The sequence below is a fragment of the Patagioenas fasciata genome, chromosome 2 (assembly GCF_037038585.1).
Source record: "Patagioenas fasciata isolate bPatFas1 chromosome 2, bPatFas1.hap1, whole genome shotgun sequence".
Lineage (NCBI taxonomy): Eukaryota > Metazoa > Chordata > Aves > Columbiformes > Columbidae > Patagioenas > Patagioenas fasciata.
Window position 1 is genome coordinate 74,004,009 of NC_092521.1, and position 22,963 is coordinate 74,026,971.

At 43.5% G+C, this 22,963-nt stretch overlaps 1 protein-coding gene and 1 long non-coding RNA gene across 8 annotated transcripts in view; one reads left to right on the plus strand and one right to left on the minus strand.

The window, feature by feature from the left end:
- Window positions 1-705: 705 nt before the first annotated feature.
- LOC139827387 (uncharacterized) lies at window positions 706-5,213 on the minus strand. Its single transcript, XR_011737916.1, has 3 exons — window positions 5,068-5,213; window positions 3,949-4,180; window positions 706-1,512 (listed from the first exon to the last, which is right to left on the minus strand). It is a non-coding gene; the product is annotated as an uncharacterized lncRNA (long non-coding RNA).
- Window positions 5,214-5,310: 97 nt separating this feature from the next.
- GRB10 (growth factor receptor bound protein 10) overlaps window positions 5,311-22,963 on the plus strand; it is a 147,429-nt gene continuing 129,776 nt past the window's right edge. For 3 of the 7 annotated variants that reach the window (XR_011737513.1, XM_065830850.2, XM_071804419.1), the window contains exons 1-2: window positions 5,313-5,451; window positions 21,490-21,645. The gene's annotated coding sequence lies outside the window, so the exon portion shown is untranslated. The other 4 variants (XM_065830852.2, XM_071804421.1, XM_065830854.2 and 1 more) reach the window with 4 other exon arrangements.

Below are 22,963 nucleotides of genomic sequence, written 5' to 3' on the forward strand. Positions count from 1 at the left end.
AAATCCTGACTTCTCATGTCAAAAATCAGAATATGTAGTATAGCTTGAACTGAATCTCCTCCTATTGCAGTATAATTTTGGTTTTTTTCTTCCCATCTAGTGTTATCTGGCATCCTAGTTGAAAACTTATTATGCATCTGGAAAGCTGCTGACTTCGATTTGGGAAAAGCAAAACACTTTTACCATGTAATTTCACTTAACATCTTTGGTGTCCAAAAGTACCCATTTTCTTTATCATTTTATTGGAACTGAGAGAATATGCCAATTTTTAGCTATTAATGTTGAAACAGTCAATGTGTTAATTGTGGGGCTAGTACTGGGAACAGATGCGTTTTTTGTAGAAGGGTGGGCTGAATGTATTCATCTTTTTAATGCTGTTGCTGTTTGGATCATCAGTATTTCTTAAAATTCCCTTCTCTCAACCACCTTGTGTAACTGCTCTATTTTGCACAGCCCAGAAAGAGCACATCTCTCTCACTGGAGCTTAGGACTCCCTCTCAAATTACAAAATGTCCCTGACTATTCAGCCTTTTGAAAAAGCTGTAAATAGAGATATAACTTACCTAGCAACAAAAAGTAGATCTCCACACAATGTAGTCTATGAACACAGTGAGTTTATTCAGGTATGGTCATGCCGTACGTCTCGTTTTTCTGTCGCTAGTCTTTTAGAGACAGACTACAGAAAAAATACTTTCTATACTCAGATAATGTTAAGCAATCCTCTTGACAACAACTGGGCAGAAGATGAACTATCTAAACTTCTGAAATTAATGCAGTTCGCAGAGTTTGTGCTGGGTCAGGTAAAAACAGAATTGAATGAATACTGGGGGAAAAACATATGAAGCTCTAAAAACATCAGTCTTTTGGTGAATATTGAAGCACAATCTGTATCTTTTAGCTCATACAGCTATATTTAGTGAATGTTTTTATGAACATATTTAGTTTCTTCCTTAGTGCTTTCCTTTCCCCTTTCAGCTTTCAATCTCTGCCACACAGTGACAAAATAAGTATCATGGAATAATGGAAAAGGATGTAGACAGAAAGGAGGGAGAATGGTTTTTTACCCTCATCTTAACATCAAAAAGATTTATTTTTCTCTTGATAGCTTTACAAAATATTTAAAATATTTGTTTCAACTAAAAGCACAAGCAACAGGAATGTTATTTATTTATTTATCTATTTATTTTCCCCAGATCAAGCCGTATTAAAATTCTAATGTGTTAGAAGCCTTCCCATCAATTTAAGGTGAAAAGCCTTATCCATGACAAAAGAAACTTATTACCATTTCAAAGGTTGGTCAGCATTTTTGCCTATATACCTACTAGGTCATAATGATCATGTTGACCCTTTTTTGATCACTGAAGTCTTTTATCAGTGCATTCATACTAGTTAAAGATGATGCTCAATGCTGACTTTCATACAATGCTTTCATGAAAGTGCCTTTGAGAATGAAAGCAGTGGCCAGATTCCAATCTCTTTTCTTCAGATCTTCTGCTATTGGATTTTCATTTCCTAAATCAACATAATAGAAGAGAAAATTATGCTCAGTCTCTGAATATATATGAAATCTAAGAATGTTTCTATAGAAAACATTGTATCTACCAGTTTTCATCAGTCAATTTAATAAAACTTTAAAATGACCTTTTTCTGTCTTGGATCTAACTGAACTGTAGAGCTCAATGTCCTTTGGATAAGTTCCAAAAAGGAAAGTCACCCTGCAGAGTTCAAGTCTCAGTGGAAAGCAAACCAAGTCCACTGTACTTGAACTCTAACTGCCCTGTATTATTAGGTCTTGAGTCTTTAATGTAGTGCTAAATAGATAGAGAATGCCTATATTCTGCTTATATTTTGGGCCTGTTTCTGAAGTTTTAACACACAAGCAACTTATGTTACCGCAAATTTTCTGAGGAGTAAAAATGTCAAAGAGGGCATTTTCTGATATTTTGAGAATAGTAAATTGGAAGATAAAAGGACGACCTAAGCTCAGCTATACAACAGGCCCTGAGCTTGGTAGCCATGAAGCAGCAAGACCCTCTCCAGCCAGGGGAGGACTGCACGCCCCATCCTCTTCTCCCCCAGCACCCTCGATCCTCTCATTAGTTCTTCCATCAGAGGTCAGTGCAATTTGTCTTCTCTAACCTCAACCTTAACCACTGCAAAGAAGAAGAAAACAGGGAGTTGGGACGAACTTCTCTTGGATGCAATTCCTTAGCACAGAAGTCCCAAAGGCACCAAAGCTTCTGCACTGATGTTTGCCTTTACTTTTTGGACTGTCCTTGAGTAGGAATAATGTTTACACAGTTGCAGAACGTTATTGCCATCATAATTTCTTGTGTGGTTTTTCTTGCAGAAAATGACAACATTTTTTTTGCGTTAGATAAAATAATTTGTATTTTAGGCTGTTATTTTCATGATATGGCTTACTGTAGCGTTTTCTCAGAGATTCGTTAGTTAAGGGAAAAGAAGATGATTATCATAAGTACATCCTTCACTGCCACTGAAAGGATGCATTGCTACTTCTGCATTTAACAGTTTTAATGGTGCTATTTTGGATAAACAATTTTATGACAGTACAGTATTGTCTTGAATGACACAGCTGTAGCCTAGGAAACTAAACATGTCTTTCCTAATGTTTTTATTTGTCATAAGAGTACTTTCAATACTCACGTGTATCTATTTTTTTAACCCATCACAAAACGAAAAATATTATACTACTCAGACTTGGGCAGTGTCTTACTTTTCTATGTATTAGAAAGAAATTTAAGTACAGACACATGCTTAATAATAATCCAATTGAACATTTTATCATTGTCAAAGGCATTTGTAGAGGAATCCATCAACTCTTCTGATTTCCATACAATTCAATTTACTGTCTTCAAAATGTAACGTTAATGGCACTCAGTGTACACACTGTAATCCTTTAAACTAATGTACATGGCAAACGGATATGTTCTCATGCATTAATAATTTAAAAGTTAATTTTAGGTACTTACTCAATATGATTAACTGATGGATCAGCAGTCTTATATAGAGAAACAGTGAGCACACTTAAAGAAAGAGCACGCTGGAAAACAGCCAGGTAGTTGTCTGCGTGATGGTTCAAAAATACCTGGGCTTTATCCCTCCAGTTTCCTCTCAGTGTTGGATTGTGGCACATCGCGCTTGTGAGGGTTGTCTCTGATTTTAAGGTTAAATGTGTGAAGTGCCTTTGAGGCTGGGGCAGTAGGACTTTTGGGGCAGAAGGGGGATGTTTTGGAAGGTGGGAATCCCTGCAATGCAATCCCGACAGTGGCTGGCTGGCTCTGCAGTGCCAGCCCAGTTATATAACTTCTCTCCTTTTACTTCTCACTTTTTGAGGACAGCCTGTAATGCCGGGCTGTAAATTGATATTCTAGGGTGGAAATACTATGGATGACAAAGTATAATCATCTCATTGCGCAGCTAAAGAATGTGCCAGGGCAAATACCATTAAACAACATGTAGAAGAGGCATGTATTGAAGCCCTTGGCCCTGCCCGTGGCAGCAGGTTCTGCAAAAGCAGCAAGAACCTGAACATCTTTGTACAAAAACTGGTCAAATCTTACAGGTACAGCTACAGAGAGGACGGAGGCTTTCTTTTTACAAGGAGCCACAGGGAGCAGACAAGGGGTAAAAGGTACAAGTTGCAGCAACAAATGTTTCATTTTGATGTAAGAAATAAATTGTTTACAATGAGAACTATCATCTACTGGAACAACGTCCCCAGTGATATGGTGGAGTCCCCATCACTGGAGGTTTTCAAGACATGATTGCACAAGGTGCCAGATAATCCCACCTAGGCCTCCTTTCACATGAAAGTTTGGACCAGATGATCTTTGGAGGTCCCTTCCAAGCTGGGCTGCTCTACCATGCTACGATTTACACGCGCAGAGATATTCTTTTGTAAGCACGAGCAGGGTTGAACAATACCTCACAGCAAGCCAGGGCAGACCAGCCAGGCGGTGGGAGGAGAGGGATGAGCTGGGGGCTGAGAAGCAGCAGCACACGGAGCAAGCTCCCAGAGGGCCAGGCTGGGCTGGGATGGGACAAGCGCTAGAGGTGCTGACAGGCTGAAGAGCAACGATCGGCACTGCGTCGAGGAGAGACAGCCCAGGGAAGCGTGGTCCTGGGGAGAGGACTGGAGGCTGGCGGCATGAAGAGGCTAGGCAGCAGAGCAGCACGTGCCTCTGAGAGGCTGAGGTGACACAGACGAGGAAACCAGAGAGGTTATTTGAGGAGTTGAACAGGGAGAGTGAGTGGTGAGGACAGAGTGAGGTTGGAGCAGGGCTGGAAGCACAGGGATGGCTGATAACAAAAACATTCCTTTAAATACAGAAAAGAAGAGCCATGGAGGAAGAAAGAGCAGGAGCAAGGAAGGTATCATGTTACATTTCAAAATACATTCAGCTCGGGTGCTCAGCTGCAATGTGCCCTGTGCGTGTACATGCAACTGTCTTCGGAGGAAAAGCCCAGAGATTTCTTCCGCTTCTCCTCGATTTCCTTTTATAGTGGTGACCACTTACAAGAAGCATTTTTTGCATCTGGCGAACAGAATATTCCTCTCCTCCTGCAGTGCAGTGCCTTGCGTTGAAGTCTATACACTTCAAAACAGTAGCTCTTAGGGGAGCGCACAGCTTCACGTCTAAAAGAGCTTTTTGCAGTCCAAGCTATTTGCAAGCTACTTGTGAATAGGATTGCTTGGAGCTACAGTAAAGCCCTGGTGATCCACCGAGCAAAATACCTAAGGTCCTACTGTGCAAAAGTTAGAAGAAGCAGTCTGTAGGGGAGCTGGTGGCAGCGTGAGCATCCAGGGAGATAAGGGTGTTTTGGAACATGTAAGAGCTCTCCTGATAGTCCACCTTACTGCTCGGTGTTATCTGGAGTGCAGGAAGGACAGTCTTGAGAGGAAAAAAATGTCAGAACAGGGTGGGCAGATGAGGTTGAAGAAAGAGTCCACGCGTGAGTGTCTCATGTTTGCAGATGGCCCTGACTTTATTTTCAAGGAAAAGCAGCCCTCCTCCTCCCAACAAAAGCATGCGCCGGTACTACCTGTTGGTGTGCTTTTGTGGGAGGGTGGGGAGCCCCCCTAACAGCCTTCTAACCTGCTGCCCCCATCCTCTCTCACCCCGGAGACGCTCCGCAGCCGGGCCGCGCCACCCCGCCGCCGCCGCCGGGACTCCCGGCCGCCCCCTGCCCTCGGCGGGGCGGCGGCGGCAGCGGGCGCGGGCCAGGGCTGCGGCTGCGTGCGGCGGGGGCGGGAGCGGGGCGGGGCGCCGCCGGGAGTCAGCTGGGCGCGGGGCGAGAGCGCGGCGCCTTCAGCACCGGGAGCTGCCGGCGGCGGTGGCAGTAGCAGCGCGGGCCGGCAGAAGTTTTCTCCGCAGATCCCTCCCGCAGCCTGGGGTCGTCTTGCGGAGGCGCCGACGTCCCCGTTGGGTGTGTTTTGCTTTTTTTATTTTGTTTGCTTGCTTGCTTAATTGCTTTTTAAATTTTTTTATTTGTTGCTTTTGAGCCGCGTGGCTCCGGGGGCTTGTCCTCCACTGCCTGTGTCACCTCCACCCCGCTGCCCGGAGGACCCGCACTCCGCCCGCCCTCCCGTCTCCACCGCCGCGCACGACCCCTTCCCCCGACCCCCTACGCCCGCTTGAAAGTTGGCGGGTGCGCGGCGCCTGGCGGGGAGGGTGCCGGCCGGTCGCCCAGCAGGTAAGGGGGCGGTGTGAGGTGCGCAGGGGGGGCGGCCGCGGCTGCTCCTGGGGAGCCACAGCGGGGGAAGGAGGGGGGGTCTTGCCGGCTTCTTGGTGGCGGGGACCGGTGGGAGGAGGAGGACGAGAGCAAACTTCCTTTTCCTGGGGCCGCCGGCGAGCCCCCCGTCCCCGCGGGGAGCGGCCCCCGCGCACCTCCCGCCGCCCGGCGGGGAGCCCCCGAGGCCGGGCGGAGGGCGGCCGGCGGCTGCTCGCCGCCGGTCTCGGGGGAGCGGCCCTTTCCCCCGGCTCGGGGCTTCCTTGCCGCGTTTTGTTTGCTCTCCGGCTTCGTGCCTCTCCCTAGCGGCGCCGGCAGCCGGGCTTTCCCGTCGCCCCGCGCTGAAAGTGTGCGAAGACCTGCCCTGCCGGCCGCTGGCCGTGCTGCCGAACCTTCCCCTTGTCCCGCCACCTTGCTTCGCCGTTCGGTGCTTGCGGGAGGGCTGGCGGATGGGCACTTTACAGAAGTGCCACCGCGCGGAGTGCTGCCACCTTCCTGCTCCTCCGCTGTGCGGATCCACGGCGGCAGTCGGAGGAGCCGTGTGTGTGCAGAGAGCAGCCCTGCGCACCGCACCGCCGCCTCCCCGGGGAGCCCCTCACTGGCCCCGGGGACCCGACAGCGGGAGGGAAGTGCTCGGTTTCTTCTGCCCCTGCTCCCTGCCGGGGAGAGCCGCACACACATGGCTCTCTCATTGTATAACTGTGGTACTGCAAGCTGAAACTGTGGCATCTTTGTAAGAACAGTTTGCAGTTAATTGGTTTGGCAGATGAACTCCTGCAAAATCCTCTTGCCCACTTCTGTTGCTTAAGTGCCAGCGCCCCCCCCCCCGCCCCCCCGCCCCTTCCCCCTTTTCCCCTTGCTTTCCTTTGAAGCATCGCATAAATCTGTGTTGCCAGCAGGATGGAAAGTGCTGATTCAGCAGTCTGGAGCCCCACTGCATCTGAAGTGGTGGTCTGCCTGAAATGTTCCCATTTGTTGAAATGGGAACATGTGTTGCTGGTATGTCAAAACAGCATTGATCAGGTTTTCTAAAACAACCCCTAAGAATGTGGTTTGCTTTTCCCTTCACTGAAAAAGAATGAACTTGGGGTTGGGGGGAGAGGTGAGAGTGGGATAGGAGAGACACAGCTAGCTACCATCTTAAATTATACTTCTAAGGGACAGTTGAAATTGTGTTGCTTTGTAAAGGTGCTGAGCAATTACTCTAACAGGGATTTTGTAGGATGTGTAGCAGTGATGTGTTAACACTCCAACTGGGTGTATTCCTGCATCTACAGGCTAGTTGTACTTAAAGCTCTAGAAAAGGTATGGAGAAGGGCAATGAGGCTAATCTGAGGATTAAAAGGAGTGAGTTACGAGGACGGGTTAAAAAAAACCCACTGCAAATGTGTGGAGATTAAAAAACCTTCATGGAAAAAGGAAATACACTTGAAACTTCAAATGGCAGCTCTGGCTGTGCTTCATGATCATTTTAGGGCTAGGGAGAGGTGCAGGGGGTCAGCAGGATGCTCTTCATGTGGTGTGCCAGTCTTTCTGGAGAGCTTCTCTCACAGCGGAGCAGAAGGGGAAGAGCTGTTCCAGAGCCATATTCCTTTGGCTATCTTTGTATTGCTAGATGCTAATATCAAGGCTGTTTGGGTTTTCTTTCTCCAAAGGAGAACTCTTTAAAAATTCAGCACAATATAGAACAAAAGGCAAAGCCTGAAGAGCAGTGTTTGTTAACCTTATTGCAAACAGTAAACTGACAGAGCAGCAGACCCTGACGCTTGCCTCCAGTAGTCATTTTACCGTGTTATACTCTGATTTATTTTCTTCGCTTGGACTTTATTTGTTCTTAAAGTAGGTCTTGTTTGCCCTGGCTACATATTAAAGATCTTGTGGTACTTCCATGGTTTTCCTTGGTTTTGTTAATCAAAATATCCCCTCCCTTACCACTGTGTGAGTTGGCTTTTTTCCTCAGATACTGCCACACCTGGGTTTCAGTAGTGTATTCCTGTGTTCTTTATTGTGTACTCCAAAAGTGTTCCCTAAATGCAAAATGGATCTCTGCATTTCAGTTCTGCTGAAGCATATGCCACACACTCTGTGAATAAAACAAGTATTTGCAGCCCTCTATCTTGCGAGCCCTTAAACGACTCCAGCAAGAATTGTCGCAAAGGTTTTTTTAGAAATCTTTGGTCGTGTTCTCAGCTGCGCTCGGGGTGTAAATGGGCGAAAAGTATTTGGATCGCCCTGGCAAAGGGATCCTTCCAAGGCGGGGAGTTCCCAGCTGGCAGAGGAGAGGCATAGCTGGGTCATGCGCTGCTTCTGCCAGCAGCATGGGAGTGTTGCGCCGGGAGTTTGTTTTCTGACAGCACCAAACTAACAGATGTCCCTCTAGACTGTGAGGCACCGTCAGCTTCCCTGGGTGTGCGTAGCGGTGGCAGCGGGCTAGCCAGGGGGCTGCTGAGTGGTGTCACACCGGGTGGGACCGTGCTGTTGCTCCTCTCCGCCCTTCTGCCATGCTCCTGCGTGCGTGGTTATGGGCATTTACGGCGATAACGCTAAATGAGGCCAGATTTCCAGGCAAAACTTTTCCTTAGACCAGCTGAGCGCTGTCTTTGGAGGTGTACTTGCGGGGAAATGCACTTGGGTGCTTCTTCAGAGACCTGGAAACTGGAGAGGGGGGAGAGATGAAGGAGGTGCCTTTTGATGACTGGGGTATGCATTTTTAGAAAGCACTTAAACATTTGCTTAGGTAGAAATCTCACTGGTTACAGCAAATACTCTGGCATGAAAACCTTACCAGTTTCTGCTGGCTAAACCTCTAAATGAACTTTATTAGTAATGATGAGGGAAATACTTTTCTTCATTTTAAGCCAGCACTTCTGGCCAAACTAAGACTAAAGAAGCCTGCTTTTCTACAGATTTGTCTCAACTATAAGGGTGTTGATGCTCGTTCACAGTGCTGCATTTCTTGCATGTGTCCACCTGGTCTGGTGTTTTTGCAAACAAGGAAGATAACTCTTGAGACCTCTGCCTCTGTCGGGCTTGCATGAAGCTTGCCAAATGGCTTGGCTAGAGTGTGATTGCATAAGCCTCCTTCTGTAGGAAAGCAGACTAAGAAGTTAGGATTGTTTTTCTTGGAAACTGGAGCTGCTCCTGGGCATGTCCAAAATATGCCAGTTGTGACTCTTCACCTAGGGAAATCTAGGAATGGAGATACTTTTTCTGAAAGGTGAAACTCCAGAATCTTTTTAGGAATTATGAGGAATGAGGTTGCCAAGGACTTCTTTTTGTAAGTGTTGAACTTTATTTGCAGGTTTGCTATCGTTGCACTGCCTGCTGGTCAGGAGAGCACTTTGCAACCTGAACTTGGATGTGGCAAAGTAGTCTTGTTTTCTTGTTTCACTTTTTCTCCTAAACCAGTGGTTGTTATGAAACAATACTATCAAGTAAACAGATGTCACCTCATTGACTTCTCTTTCTTTATAGTTGTTGAGCTGTGCGCTTCTAAACTAGTCCTGTGCCAGGTCTTTCCTATTCTCATGCCATCTGTTGAATCAGATAATCTTTTTGAACAGCAGTTCTCCCCTTAGCTCAGTTTGGCTCCTCTGTTGTGTTGGGGATGTGGAGAGGACTATCCAGGGGAGCCAGATTCCACTGAGTGCAGCGTGAAAGAAAATTGTTGATCAGTGTGAGGTATCCTGTCTACAAACAGACTTTTAATCTCTTCAATGTTGAAACAACCAGAATAGCCTGACTTTATGAGATGTGGTTGGATGTACTCTACAGTCCTTTTGCTGGCATGCTTTATTCCCCTGGGTACTGTCTCTTCACCAGATATCTGATGTGAGAGACAGGCACTACATTTTTCAAGCAGGTATGCTCATCTTGAAGTGATAGTGTTTGTGGTTTCTATCAGCTTTTGAAATGTGCATAGGAGCACTGAAGACTGAAAGATGCATTGAGTCACCACCAGTGCCAAGTTATCATGAAACTTTAATTCTAAGAGATCTTCACGTTCACACTGATGTGCATCTGTTGCCTGAAAACTCATCTCCCTATTTGCTTTCTTAGTCTTTCATAAGTTGCAGATGGATCAGTTCATGCAGAGTGAGTGGACATGGTTATCAGGAAGATATTCCAAGTTCAAGCTCTACTTTAGAGTAGTGCCCTTGTGAATAGTTTTGTCTTTCCTTTGTCTTTGTATCAGCAATTTCAGTTTAATGGTGGAGAGCCAGTGTTGTGAATGAACTTGAAAACTTGTTGGAAGACAGTCTCATAAGTGTGAGGTTTTGAGCACTGGATGAGTCATCTTCTGTGAGTAGAAGGTGGCTGCTTGGGTTTTTACAGGCAAACTACCCATAGTGAAAAGGACCAGGAACAAAGACTCAAGTGTGGATTGAACAAAAGTATAGATGGGATGAATCAGGTGGGTTCTTCAAAACCCAACATGAATGGTCATTTACAAACCAAGAGAGCTTTTAATGAAACCTACTAATTGCATCCTAATCAGTTAACCCAGAGGCAGATGAAGATAGCCACTCCTGAATGGCTACAGCGAAATCTGGCTGTCATGAAGACTGGTTGTTCTAAGTGGGTGATCTTTTTAGCAGAGTAGACATTCTCCAGCAGCATGGATAATACAGCACATGACTAATACTAGGTTAGTGTGAGGGACCTTTTCCTTCTCAAAGCCTTTCAGAAACCTTTGACTACCTTTTGGTAAGTCATTAGATCTTTGGGTATCAAGTGATAACTTTAGAGCAAGGAAAATGTATAGTTCTGTGATGTATGGCATAAAGTAAAATTACAGGTTGTATCAAGCTTGTAGATTGCTAGACTAGATCTGCCATAATCTAGGCTCATGGCATGAAAGTCTGCGTCTATAGGTACTGAGAGAAGTGAAATGTGTCCCTCTTGGAGCTCTTTGCAGCTTTCAAGGCTGGTTCAGGTATGGTGGGATAAGGCCAATTTGACCTGTTATTGGAGAATGGATCAGCAGCAAGAAATTTCCCCTTTACAACGTGGCGGTAGGACAGACCCTGCTTATTCTTTTGTGGATGGAGAAGTGGGGAAAGGGTGAGAGGAGTTGCAATTTAATTATACTGGGCATTGTATTTCTGAGAAGAGCTTTGGGACCATGGTGATAGTCATGGTCCTTGGGTGCAGAGGTGATGAGCGCCGTGGACAAGTTTGCTGGGAACACTGCAGCCATCCTTTAATTCTCTTTTCCTGAGCGGATACTGTAGAGTATCTGAGAAAGAAATGCAGTGTTCTATTGCTGTTGTACTCTTTTGTTGGGCTCCAGGAGAAGACTGCAAGAGGTTTTGTCATTATCTTACCCTCCTGCTGCTAAGCTGTCATCCACAGGCCAACAGCAACAAGTTCAGCAGCTGTGTTGATCTTAATGCCCAACAGTTGCATTAATGATTACAATATTAACTATTGGACAGTCTTGTTGCTCCAGCAGTGCTATTCAAACAATGTATTTCTTAGTCTGTTTCAGCTTTTTTTGGAGGCCGAACCCAAGGAACATGGGCAAATTCCAAAAAGGCAGTTTTACACAGGCAGGTCATGATGAATGGGGTAATTGTAAACACATGTTTGGTTAAACCACTAGCAAACCAGTCTCTGATTCTTCCCAGCCTCCATCAATGCCAGCTTCTGCTAGTTCTCAACAGGACAAAAATAGGAAATTACTTTCCTGGCAGGCAAACTGTAGAGGAAATGCCATGCCATCCCGTTGGAATAAACCTATGGCCTTGGTGGGAAGGAACTCTGCTGCTGAGCAGTGGTGGGGATTTCTACATTTGTTCACAAAGTAAAAGTTCAGAGCGCGGTCCTTGCGCTCCCTTCTCGCTTACTGCTGCAGAATTTGTGTCAACAGGGAAATCGGAGAAACTGAGCAGCCGCCGTGAAGCCGAGCTTGTGGCCGCTGAAGGCTGCGCATAAGTAAGGGTGGATAATACTCCATGACACCAGTATCATTCTTTCATTATGCATCCCTGGTGAGAAAATCAATAAGCAGAGAGAATCTCTAAGTCCGTAGACTCTTTTCATGGTGGAGATTAGCACTTGATGAACGCTTGGAAACTTCTTTCAATGCCTGGGATTTGAATTCTGCCATTCTGATGACTTGATCAAGTGGCTGCTGCTCTACTCTAACTCCTGTTGGTTTGTACTACAGGCCTAAGTTTTCTGAAACTCTTTTTTATCTTCAATTAACTTTATTTCTAGGTCATCTTCAGATGCTAATTTTTGTTTTGAGACGATGGGGAAGGGAATCCTTGAAATGTCACCCAAATCTCTTTCACTGCAGATGCTCCCATTACAGAACAGTTTGGCACTTAAACATATTCTTGGTCAGGGAGTTGCAGCTGGGCTCTGTGCATGCTTCATGTGTTTTTAGGGTGCTTTAGATTTCAAAACTCACTGGCATTGGGAATTTAAATCCTTTAGAAAAGGACATACTCTTAGAAAAATTTTCCAGGCCTTTGTTTTAATGGAAGACAGTGGGACAAAGTAGTTAGATATTAGAAAGGATCAGACCAGAGGCTTTCAAGAGCTGAAATAAAAATGGGGAAAAAGGGGGAAGTGTGTTTTTTTTTCCTCCCCTTTCTCTTTCCTTCTTTCCAGTGATGTTCATCTCTGTCAGACTACTAGGTACAGATTCAGATAGAACATTCTCTCGTCTTAAATGGGAATTGGGATGGGGGGTGCAAAGGCCTAGGGGAAAAGTAAAATCTGTAGGTTGGTCTTCGTAGTGTACTGTTAGAGCTCTAAGCATCCTTGAGAAGGAATGAGGAGCTTTTATTATACCAAAGCACAAGTGTAGAATTAAACTTCAAGGAACTGGAAAAGCTAAAAATTCAGAAGCTTGCAATATTTTTGTCTTGTGCCAAAGCCTTTCCTAGAAGGCCTGTTTTCCCTTTTGGCTCGAATGTATTAAAGTCCATTTAGGAGAATGTTAAGGGAGAAATATGTATTACAAGGGTATTGATTCTTGCCGAATTAGAGTCTTGTGGGTGATCATTCTTCATGCTAATAGCTGCTCATGCTGACATCACCCGAGATGTCAGGCGATTGTCAGAATTCAAGCCTTGATATTTTGCAGAACAATGGCTTGAGCGCTGGCAGACACTTTCTTGGTGGGTCAGGTTGCTTTTGTTTTTCCTGTCCAGCTCAAACTGTGATGTTCCAGTTACTTGGTCACAGCAAGGAGTATAGTACACAAAATTTCCAAGAGAAAGGTATCAGTGCAGCGCCATTGTGAGGACAAAATACTACTTGCTGCTAAATCTTATGCTAGAGGCAGATTTGCTATCAGTGTCTATAATCTAGACACAGAAATGCATGCATTTTTAACACATTATGAAACAGCTCACCAACTTTTAAATCTCTATTTTGTTTGTTTTGTTTTCTGCTGTGATGAAATTTTTAATTCCAGGAACCTAGAAGTCCAAAAAGTTGAGACTGAAAGTTTCTTTTTTTTCCTCTCTTTTTATGTTTTGTTTTTCCTCCTTGGCTGCTGGGTACCTACCTTTGTTTTTTGTTTTTAAATGGTGATTCCTAATGAGGGCTCTCTGAGGCGAAAGCAATCAAAATAGCCCGTTATTGTGCTCTAGAAATGATGAAAATAGGATGTCACAGATTATACATGATTTTCAAGAATGGATAGCTTTTGATGTTCGTTACTGGTAGGCTATTATAGCATTACACATAGTCATGACATTTAACATTTGAAAGGTTACAGAAGAGGCATTGGGGTGTTTTTCTAAAAGGCTTCAGGAGAACTAAGCAAGGGGGCTACAACGTGAGCTGTGGGAGTGCAGAGCAAATGCTGTTTGGGTTGCTGGCATCTCTGACTTATGCTCAAGCTTGTTTTGCATTTAACATGCTCTTTTTTGTGTTCTAGAGCTAATGCTAAAAAGGTCAGGAAAAATCTCTGTGGAGTTCCTTGCTAGCAAAGGTGGGTTGCATTGTTAACACATGGAAAGTCAGAGGAACATTGCAAAGAATGTTGCAAGTGATGCTGTGCATGACAGGATGACTTCAGGTGTGTGATGATGCTTGCAACACTTGGTTGAGTTGTGGTCCCGTGACTTCCCCCTCCCCCTGTTTTCTCCCAGTGTCCTTTGGAAAACAGTCCTGCTTATACAGTCTTGGGTAGGAGAATGACAATGCAATATGCTTTGCTAGTCTTAACCTGAGCTAATTTTGTGAAGTGTGTAATTTATCCTGGTTTACTTGTTCAAGTCCTCTACCCATCAGTGGGAGAAGTTCTTGTGGGTGTTTGGGAAACAGGCGATTTTGAAAAGCAAAGTGAATGAAGGAGTCCTGCGCTGTAACAGCCTGATGTGTAGTTTTTCTTGTATTTGTCCCTGAGAACTTTTGGGGACCTTCATGTCCAACTCTTCCTTATAAGGTTTGTTCCCCTCGTCTATCTCATTTAAAAATCAGATGAGCTAAAGTGACATTTGTGTAGGTGACTTGAAGTAGCCTATCAGGTCAATTTGGCAGCTCTTGGTAGAGTTTCAGGGAGAGAGCAAGTGTGCAACCATAAGTGATACAAACCACTTTTTCCTTTCGTAGTGTGCTGAAATACAAATTTCTGTTGTGAAAAATTTGCTATGTGAATAGGTGGAGAAGCTTTTTGCCTGGAGGATAGTTCTTAATTTCTCAGAAGATGTGCTAAGAGCTAAACTAAGCTCTAAGGTAAGAGCTCACTGCTGCTGAAATATGATGTTGTTTTCGTAAGAGTGTTTTGGTCTCTTTCCTTGGGCCACTTTGGTCATTTGCTACACATGTTCGTGGCTGACTCTAACCAAGTAGAAAGGTGTCCTGTGTATTTGTTTTTTCTGGGATTGGTTTTCTTCTGGATTAGAGGATGGGACCAGGTCTTGGAAGCATGTGGTGGCATAGTTGAGATGAGATGCCCTTCCAGGTAAAGGAAGGGAAAGAAATGGGCACAAGAAGAATGGGTCCCCTCTCCTTTTGGTAGTAGCAAACTGCTGGGTCAGCTTGGCCAGGGAAGCCTAATGATTTTTCTGAAGTCTTAACAGAGGTTTTTTCTCTGAGTTCAAAGAAACATTAAGGAGCTACTCAAGCAAACAAGCTAAAGACTAGACCTGTCTTTGCAGAATGTCTCCAGAACCTGCCTGTATTTGCAAGGTTTACCTGTTGAAGGGAGGGTTTAGGGGAAAGAACTGCTGTTAACCTTGCATCTAATCCTTATGTTGCCCTGAAATGTGAATCTAAGTGATGATGTCTTTATTCATGTCATTTTTTAGTATTTTTTTTTTTAAACAGACGTGTTGCTGGGTTGTGTTCTTAAAATGAGCAAGAAATGTGTCAGTGCTAGGTGGGGTTTTTTATTGAGCAACTCAACCATAACAAAAATGTTAGTATTGCTCTTGTACATTTAAAAAAAAGATAAAAATAGCACCTTTACTGCTTCAAAAGATTATATAAAGTATGTGTAGCTGTATTGTATTATATGATCATCAGAAACAAGAGCAACTGAGGAAGTAACTGGTAACAAATCCATCATTATTCATACTATGAGAAATATCGAGCGTAATAGCTATTCATACTTACGACAGTGCAGTGAGGAACACTGGAGGTTTGGTTGACTTGCCCTGAAATGTTGGGGTAAAACGTACTTGTTTCAGACCAGTTATGGGCTGAAATGTTTTTTTTCCTGGAAGGTCTTGACAGTTCCCAGTCTCATGATCCCAGAACTGCCTGTGAGCTGGTTCAGCTGCTCTGCTCTGACTAAGAATGGTTTCTATAGCCAAATGGAGGCACTAGAGGTGTCTGTTCTTATGTCTAGTAGGAAATGGTCTTGGAGGCTGTTGGGCAGAACTTGCCTATAAACTCCTATGACTCTTGAGGGGATGCCTTGGATAGAGCTGCAAATTTTTCACCCTTGCTAAAGACAGTAGCCTTTTGTCTGAAAAAAAATAACCAACCAAACAACAAACCCCAAAACCAACCAACCAAAACACCACCAAAAAACCAACACACCCCAAACCAAACAACACAAACAACAACAACAAAACCCCAAACAAAACAACAAAAAACTACCCTGCAAACTGAAAACCAAAATAAGTTCTTTAGTAATTTAGTAATTTTGGTTATTATTCTTGCCTGTGATAGAAGTGGTATCATTTTGGGAGCAAGGTGACATATCACATCTTTCCTTTTGTTTTACCAAGCGGAGTTTGGGAAGACCTGGAGTTTGGGTTCTTGGGTTCTGGATTGCACAGGAGTGACTGGCGTTTCTCTTCAGAAACATTTCTGGTTGGCTTTTTCCATAATTGTAATACAAAAAAAGTTTGAGCTGATTGACTAGCTCAGTCTTTCTCGCTGGGTACCAACTCCATTGTATGTGAACTCTGAGATGGACTGAGGAAGAGATCTAGTCTGAGCCTTTGTTACAGGGGTCTGCCTCCATTTAGAAACAGTTTGTCACACTCCAAATACCTTTGCAAAAGACAAGATGTATTAAATGTTTTCCCCATGCTATGTGTTTTACTTTGAACACTCTATACCAGCTGCTGAATGATGTTCAGGTTTTATAACAAATGCTACTAATAATACTTCAATCGCTTTGCATAGTTGTATTAGGTTTTTGGGCTGTTGAGATGAAGGAAGTAATGAATGAGAAGTAATTTTATGGGCATGCTACATGCCCATTTATACAACGTAGTTGCATACAAATGTCAAGTTTCTTCCTTTTTTCAGGATAGCTGGCCAACTTGTATGCTTGACTTCAGCCATGTCATATCTGTACTGACTTTGGCAGTGATTCAGAGAAGACTCATCCAGCCAGAGAAGCATCTATGGGACAACTTTTTTTTTTTTCCCATTTTATCTATTTTTTTAAGTGTGTGAGGACTGAAGCTTTTTTATTGAGCATAACTGTGGCTTGTCTGAAGCTGATCTGTTGAGTGTGGTGGATCTACATTCAAGCTGCGTAGTCAGAGTGAATTTTTTCCCAAACCTATGGTTGAACCATGAATCATTGCACTGTGTGGGAAATGATGCTTTCATCCAGTAGCTGGTCTTAGCTCCCCCCTTCCTATCGGTATTCTCTAACTCTGCAATCGTAACTCTGTGAAACCAAGCAAGGAAGCATGTGCTTTGTGTGAGGAGCTTGTGAACTTTTCTAAATCCTGGCTTGCTATGCAGAAGGAGATGTTCCCAAAATGACTTTCTGTTCCCCATCCTGTCCTGTGGCCAGGGCTGCCTCCCTGCAGCTCCTTCTACAGCAGTATCATCATCTGCTTCCAGCAGTGCTGTGGCCATGCTGTCTCCCTGACTATCCAAATACTGCATTTCTCTCTTGGGGTTGGGTGGAGCAAGCACATCTCAAGGCTCTGACAACTACCAGAAATCCCTAGTGGTGACTAAATACCGGGAGCTGGAGTTGTTGGTGAGCACCAGTGTGGTAAAGTAGAAGAGAAACCATCTCAAATGTACCAAGAGGGAGATGATATAACAGTAAGAGCAGTTTGCCCCTTGTTCTTTGCACTGTGTGACTGTGCTGTGCTGATGCTGTGAGTTAAAGCAGGATTTTGTGGTAGAGACTGTGTTGGTGGTAGAAAGTTTCTGGAATATCTCTGGGATATTGATGACTTGCTCATGAAGGATCTTTGAGCACTGAAGTAGTTCAGTGGTATGCTGGAGTTTGGTATAGGCCTTACAATTAATCTGTAGATAAATCTGACTGTTTACATGGTGTGGGAAGATGAGGGAAAAGGTGAAAGGAAGAATGTGTTGCTTCTCATGGTCAGGGTGACAAGCATCCTTCTGCAGGTCAGGATTAGGGCATCATCAGCATGGTTCCAGTTGAAACTTACTGATTTAGTGAGCACAGTATGTACTCTGAACATATTTACTATATTATACAGACCCTCTATGGTGCCTGAGTGGAACATATCTCCTCTGCACATCCTTAAAAACACCCAGGGTTTCCATGCTGCATCTCGCACACATTAAACACTTTGTTGGTGTCCCTGTGACCTTACAACGAAGCCTTTCAACACCGTGATGTGTGCAGGGCTGGTTTGTGTCGGAGCGTGCAATGGGAGCTGTAGTTCCAAGCTGGACCTGGGGATGTTGGGCACAGTGACACCGTGGAAGCTTTTCAGGGTTGTGGCCATGTGTGGAGCTGAGGGGCTTGGAGGAAAGAGCTTCAGGTTGTGTCTTCCTACCATTGTCTGGGATCTTTTAGAAGTGCTGCTGTAATGGGATATCTCGTGCTACCTGTCACCCTAGCCATATTGGGTGAGGTCCCTAGAAAAATCAGTGGGCTGAAAGGACTGTTTCAAAAGTGACTTTCACTGGAGATGCTGCATCTGAAATCAATTAGCAGTTTAAAATTAGCCGAATACTCTAGGTAGCTTAAATGAATCTTAGTGACTTTCTGCCACTTTTATTAGAAGAGGCCGTTTACAACCTTGTGGCCTTAGTGCAGCCTGGATTGCAATTTTTTTTTTTTTTTAATCAATGAAGATGATTTTGCAGCATGGCTGTAATATCCCTAAAGATGTCTGCTTAATGAAGAAATAACAGGATTTGTATAAATCAAAACATAGTAGGCCAAAGCACCTATATCCTAAAACTGATGTAACCAATAAAGCTTTGAATTACAATGTCATCTGCCACCAGGGAGCCCTGCAAAGTCTCCCTGCCCTTCTGCATCCTGTAAGAAGGGACTAAGCCATCACATTGTTAGGGAAGAAAAACTGAATACAAACTAAAGACCTAAAATTTAACTAAGTTTAAAATCACCCTGAATTTTGGATGTAAATGAACACCAACTAAAAATGGTTGTGTGTGGTTTGTTGTTTTTGTGATACTTACTGTAAAATAAAGATTAGAAGTCATTCGAGGCTGTTTTTGAAGATCTGATTGACATTTTCTAAGTGATGTCTCTGCTCATCTATGTGTTTTGTAGCAGTGGAAGGGAAGGGGAGAGGGAAAGCTGCTTTAAAAGAGATAGTTTGAGAGATGTGGTGAAAGCCTAGAAGAGAAGGCACAAAGAAGGCCAATATTGACACAACTTTCAATTTCTTAATTGATTTTTTTTTTTTCCCCAATGCACTCACTTCAGCAATGTGAGAGGAGTCAGATTGGTGTCCATAGTCATGTAGGTATTTCTGGTGTAATGGAGAGAAAAGGCAAAGAAGGCAGCTCCCCCTGCCTGAGGTGAAGGTGATGTGTTGGGTGGGGGAGTGTCTTAGCTCACAGCATAGCTAGATCATGGCTCTGAAAATTACTGATACGATTATCTTTTTGGAGTAATGCTAACACTTCCTTGGAACTGCTATTGAGCATCTGTGTGGGAAGAGCCTGCGGTTTCTGGGCAAAGTTGTTTTGCCCATGTGATGGCTGTATTGCTCTTTGTTCACTACTGTGTCCCAGGTCCTGGAAATTGAACTCTCAGGGATGATGACTGTCTCTTCAAATGTGGAGGAAGTGTCAGGAAGACGAAAAAAAAAAATCAGGAGAGAACAGAGTATTTATACCACAATGCATAGTGAACATCCCACTTGTGATACAGGTAGCTAATTCACATCCAAAACTTGGCCTGACTTCAGTCCTGGTCTAAACCACAAGTGTCACTTTTGAGTAGATGTTTATTTGCCATGTCCTGTGGTCTGGTGGCCATTTGGACAGCTGGGGATTCCAGGGTTTACCACATGGTGAGGTGCAAGCGCAAAACCGCTACAGCTCTGAATGCAAATGGTGGCACATTATGATCTCCATGAAATGGCAATGCCTGCTCAACTATCTTGATTTAAAAAGTCTACACTTTTTTTTTTAAATATTTTCCCTTCCTTATCCTTTTTCAGCCTTGACAGTCTTTAGAAGTGACTAGTGCTTTGCCTCTGCTGGCTGTCAGTCTTGTACTCCAAGATTTCAGTATCTGCAGCTGTAAAGATGCAAAGTGGGGAGCAGACAGTGGTTTCTGATAGCGAGAGAAGGGCACTGGTGCTAATCCCGTAAATCCGCAGTAGGCCCCTCCTGTGCGTAGAAACCTGATCTTAACTCTTAGATCCTCCTCACTGTTGCTGTGATACTTAAATATAATTCCTGCTTCTTAAAACAAGGTGGGAGGGGGATAGATCTAATCAGATTTAAGGAAAACTGTATGAACTAGAGTTAGATGTTTATCTCGGCATCAGTATCTTACTCTTGGTTACTCAAGAAAAGATGACAAATGGCTGTCTCTTTGACAGTGTACAATATAAAGCAAATGCAATTCCTAAGCCTCCCTTAAGCCTCTGTGGCATGCTTAAATATCTTCCAGTTGCGTGGTTAAAGGCTAAAATAAGTCTTGTACCCAGGAGTAGTGGATGTGGGAGATTTGTGAAATGCCTGTCCCTAGCTACTTTCATTGATGCAAATGGTAGAGGCCAGGCTGTGGTGTGTGGGGAGGGGAACTGGAGAGAGCAGACTGGCTGAATAAGATGATAACGCGTGCAGTTATGGCTAATGAGAGTTTGTTTCCTGTAAATACTCCCAGAGGTTTTACATAGTGAGAACAAATGCAAATGCAGTTTGGAATATGCTGGTGGGTACAGCTCAATGTTCACAATCCATGAGCTAAAAAAAAAAAGGGGGGGGGAATTGAGGTTTGGTGTGGTAGGGTGTGTGTGTTTTTTTTTTTCTTTAATATATATTTTTTTCGCTCCAAACCGCCAGAGGTGCTTGCTACTGAGTAAGTGTTAACATTAAGCTGTAGAATGATGGAGTTGGACCTTGCAGCACTGACTTTCGTCAGTTGTGCTGGGGTAACCACGTGTAGATGATTCTCTTCTACACCCGTCTGGAAGAAGAAATTTCTCCTCTTCTTGTACCCTCCAAAAACCTGACAGCCAGTGAGATCTTAAGATCTACAGCTCATGATATTCAAGATCCTAGAATCAAAGTGGTGTTTCTGCTGTTTGTCTTCCAGAGTGAGACTTGAGAGCAAAATTCTCAGCGCTGATCTCCACAGGGTGTTTGCCACATACCTCTCTGTCAGGTTCTGCTTTGTTTGTAGCATTAGGATGTAGTTGGATCCTTCTGTCAACAAAGGCAAGTGCATACGTTAGACTTTTAAAAGAGATATTTTAACATGTAAGGTTTGCAGTGGGTTGTTTTTTTGGTTTGGTGGTTGCATGTGTTTTGTTGTTTTTTTGAAGACGTTTTGGCTGTGAAGGTTACAGCTGGCGTGCAGCTCATTGGTATTCTCACTTTGGGTAATGTCTTTATAGGAGAGGAGACAACACATCCATGTTAAGCTTATTTTTCTTGTAACACACTCTTAGATCTGGAGAGGAGACTTCAGAGAGGTCAACTAGTCAATGAAAAGTTGGTTCATAGTTGTGTTTTTTTGATGGCAATTTGGTGACACTGATGGGGAAACTCTGTGTGCTCCCCAGACAGTCTGTCTGTTGACTCATTGTTTTTTTTCCTTTTAGCAATTTTGACTTGGTGTTTTTCTTTTCTCTTTCCCCAGTGCCCTCACACCACACCCTTCCTGTCACTCCACCCAGTAATGTTTTCCTACATCTTTTTTGTTGCTTTTTAAACCTTTCTGCTGCTGCTTCTGAAAATTGAGGGCATGGAGAACACCCTTCCCTCTTTTATTTGCAGCAGGGTTTCATATAGTTGAAAAGATATCGTCATTACCCTTACTTTCTCTTATTTTGGCTGAGCTCCAGTTCATTCTGTTTTTTCTTTTTTTCCTCCCAGATGTCATGTTTTTCTAATTCTGTGACGATCCTGTTGCTTTTGGTTGGATTCTTTCCAGCTGATCTTTTCTGAAATTTGCTGAAGACTGGATACAACATCGTGCTGGAAGCTTGATCAGTCACAAGTAGAACAGAACCGTTGCTCCACGATTCTCACGTATGTTCCTCTGTTTGTTCCTGTATGGCATTTGCTTGTTTCTCAACCAAGAATTTTCCAGTTTCTAAAAGTTGCTTTGAATTTGGTCTTCCAGCAAGGTGGCAGCTTTACTGTAGCAGCTTCCTCAAGTTTAACAAGTGTAATTATCTCCTTCATTATCTAGATCATCAGTATTAGAATAGCATGGGACCAGGACAGATTTCTGCAGAGGTTGTTCAGTGTGTCAGGCTATTTTGTCACTATTTCAGTTTTTTTCAATTCCAAGCAACTGGTAAATGCAGTTATCCAGTCACTTTCCAATCTGCCATAAGATGACCACATTGATAACTGACAAAGTTTTCTTATTTTTCTTTAGAATGCAGTTTGAATCTTTTGACAAGGTTTTGCTACTATCAAGATGCAATGTCTACTGCTTTGCTGTTCCTAAAATATATTTTTCTTATTCTGCCATAGTAGGAAGTTGAGTTGGTTTGACCTGGTTTATCCATGAACAATCAGTTTTTGTTGAGTTAGATCTCTTATTTTCTTCTTGGTGCTAGCACATGGGTTTAATGGCAATCCATATGCAAATAAGCAGCAGCTACCATTCTTCAGGTTCTTTCCACTCCTTTTCCCTCCCATCTCTTTAAGATATCACTGTTTACCATTCTCCAGTCTCTATTACCCTTTCAGTCCTCTATGAACTCTCAAAAATCACTGCTAATGGCTTGAAGCATGAAGAAAAACCTGAACTGCTCAACATGTTCATGACCAAATATAAAGAAATCCAGCTAATCTGAGAGAAATCTGGTTCATCTAATTAGTGTCTGATCTGTGCTTTCTATTTTCTTTTTTGTTTTGTTTTGACCTTGTTACCTGTAGCTTTCTTCAGAAAGTGATGAGTGGACTGAGCTTTCCCTTAATGATTATTTTATTGCTGTGGAATTATAGAATAATTTTTTAATTTTTTTATGCCTCTTGCTTCACCTTCACTTATTTTGGTATTGCAATAATTGTTTTCAGGCTATTGCTTTTAGAGGAGTGCAGATGAATGGACTTGGCTTGACCTCTTCAGCTACCAAGGGGAGAAGAACTAACTGTTGCTTGCTTTTGGTCATATATGGGCAACAGCAAAACTTAAACATGTTTGATCTGAGGATTAACTGGAAGCCAGTTAAAAACTGGAGATGAGAGAGAACAGTCAGTGGCAGAGAAAGCTCTCTTCAAATACAAAGGCAAGTTCTTTCATCCAGAATCAACCTGTTGAAACAGTTAGTGGGCAAATGCCAAAAGGCTGAATCTTTACCTCAGCTGGGTCTGTCAGACTTGGGTTGGAGAA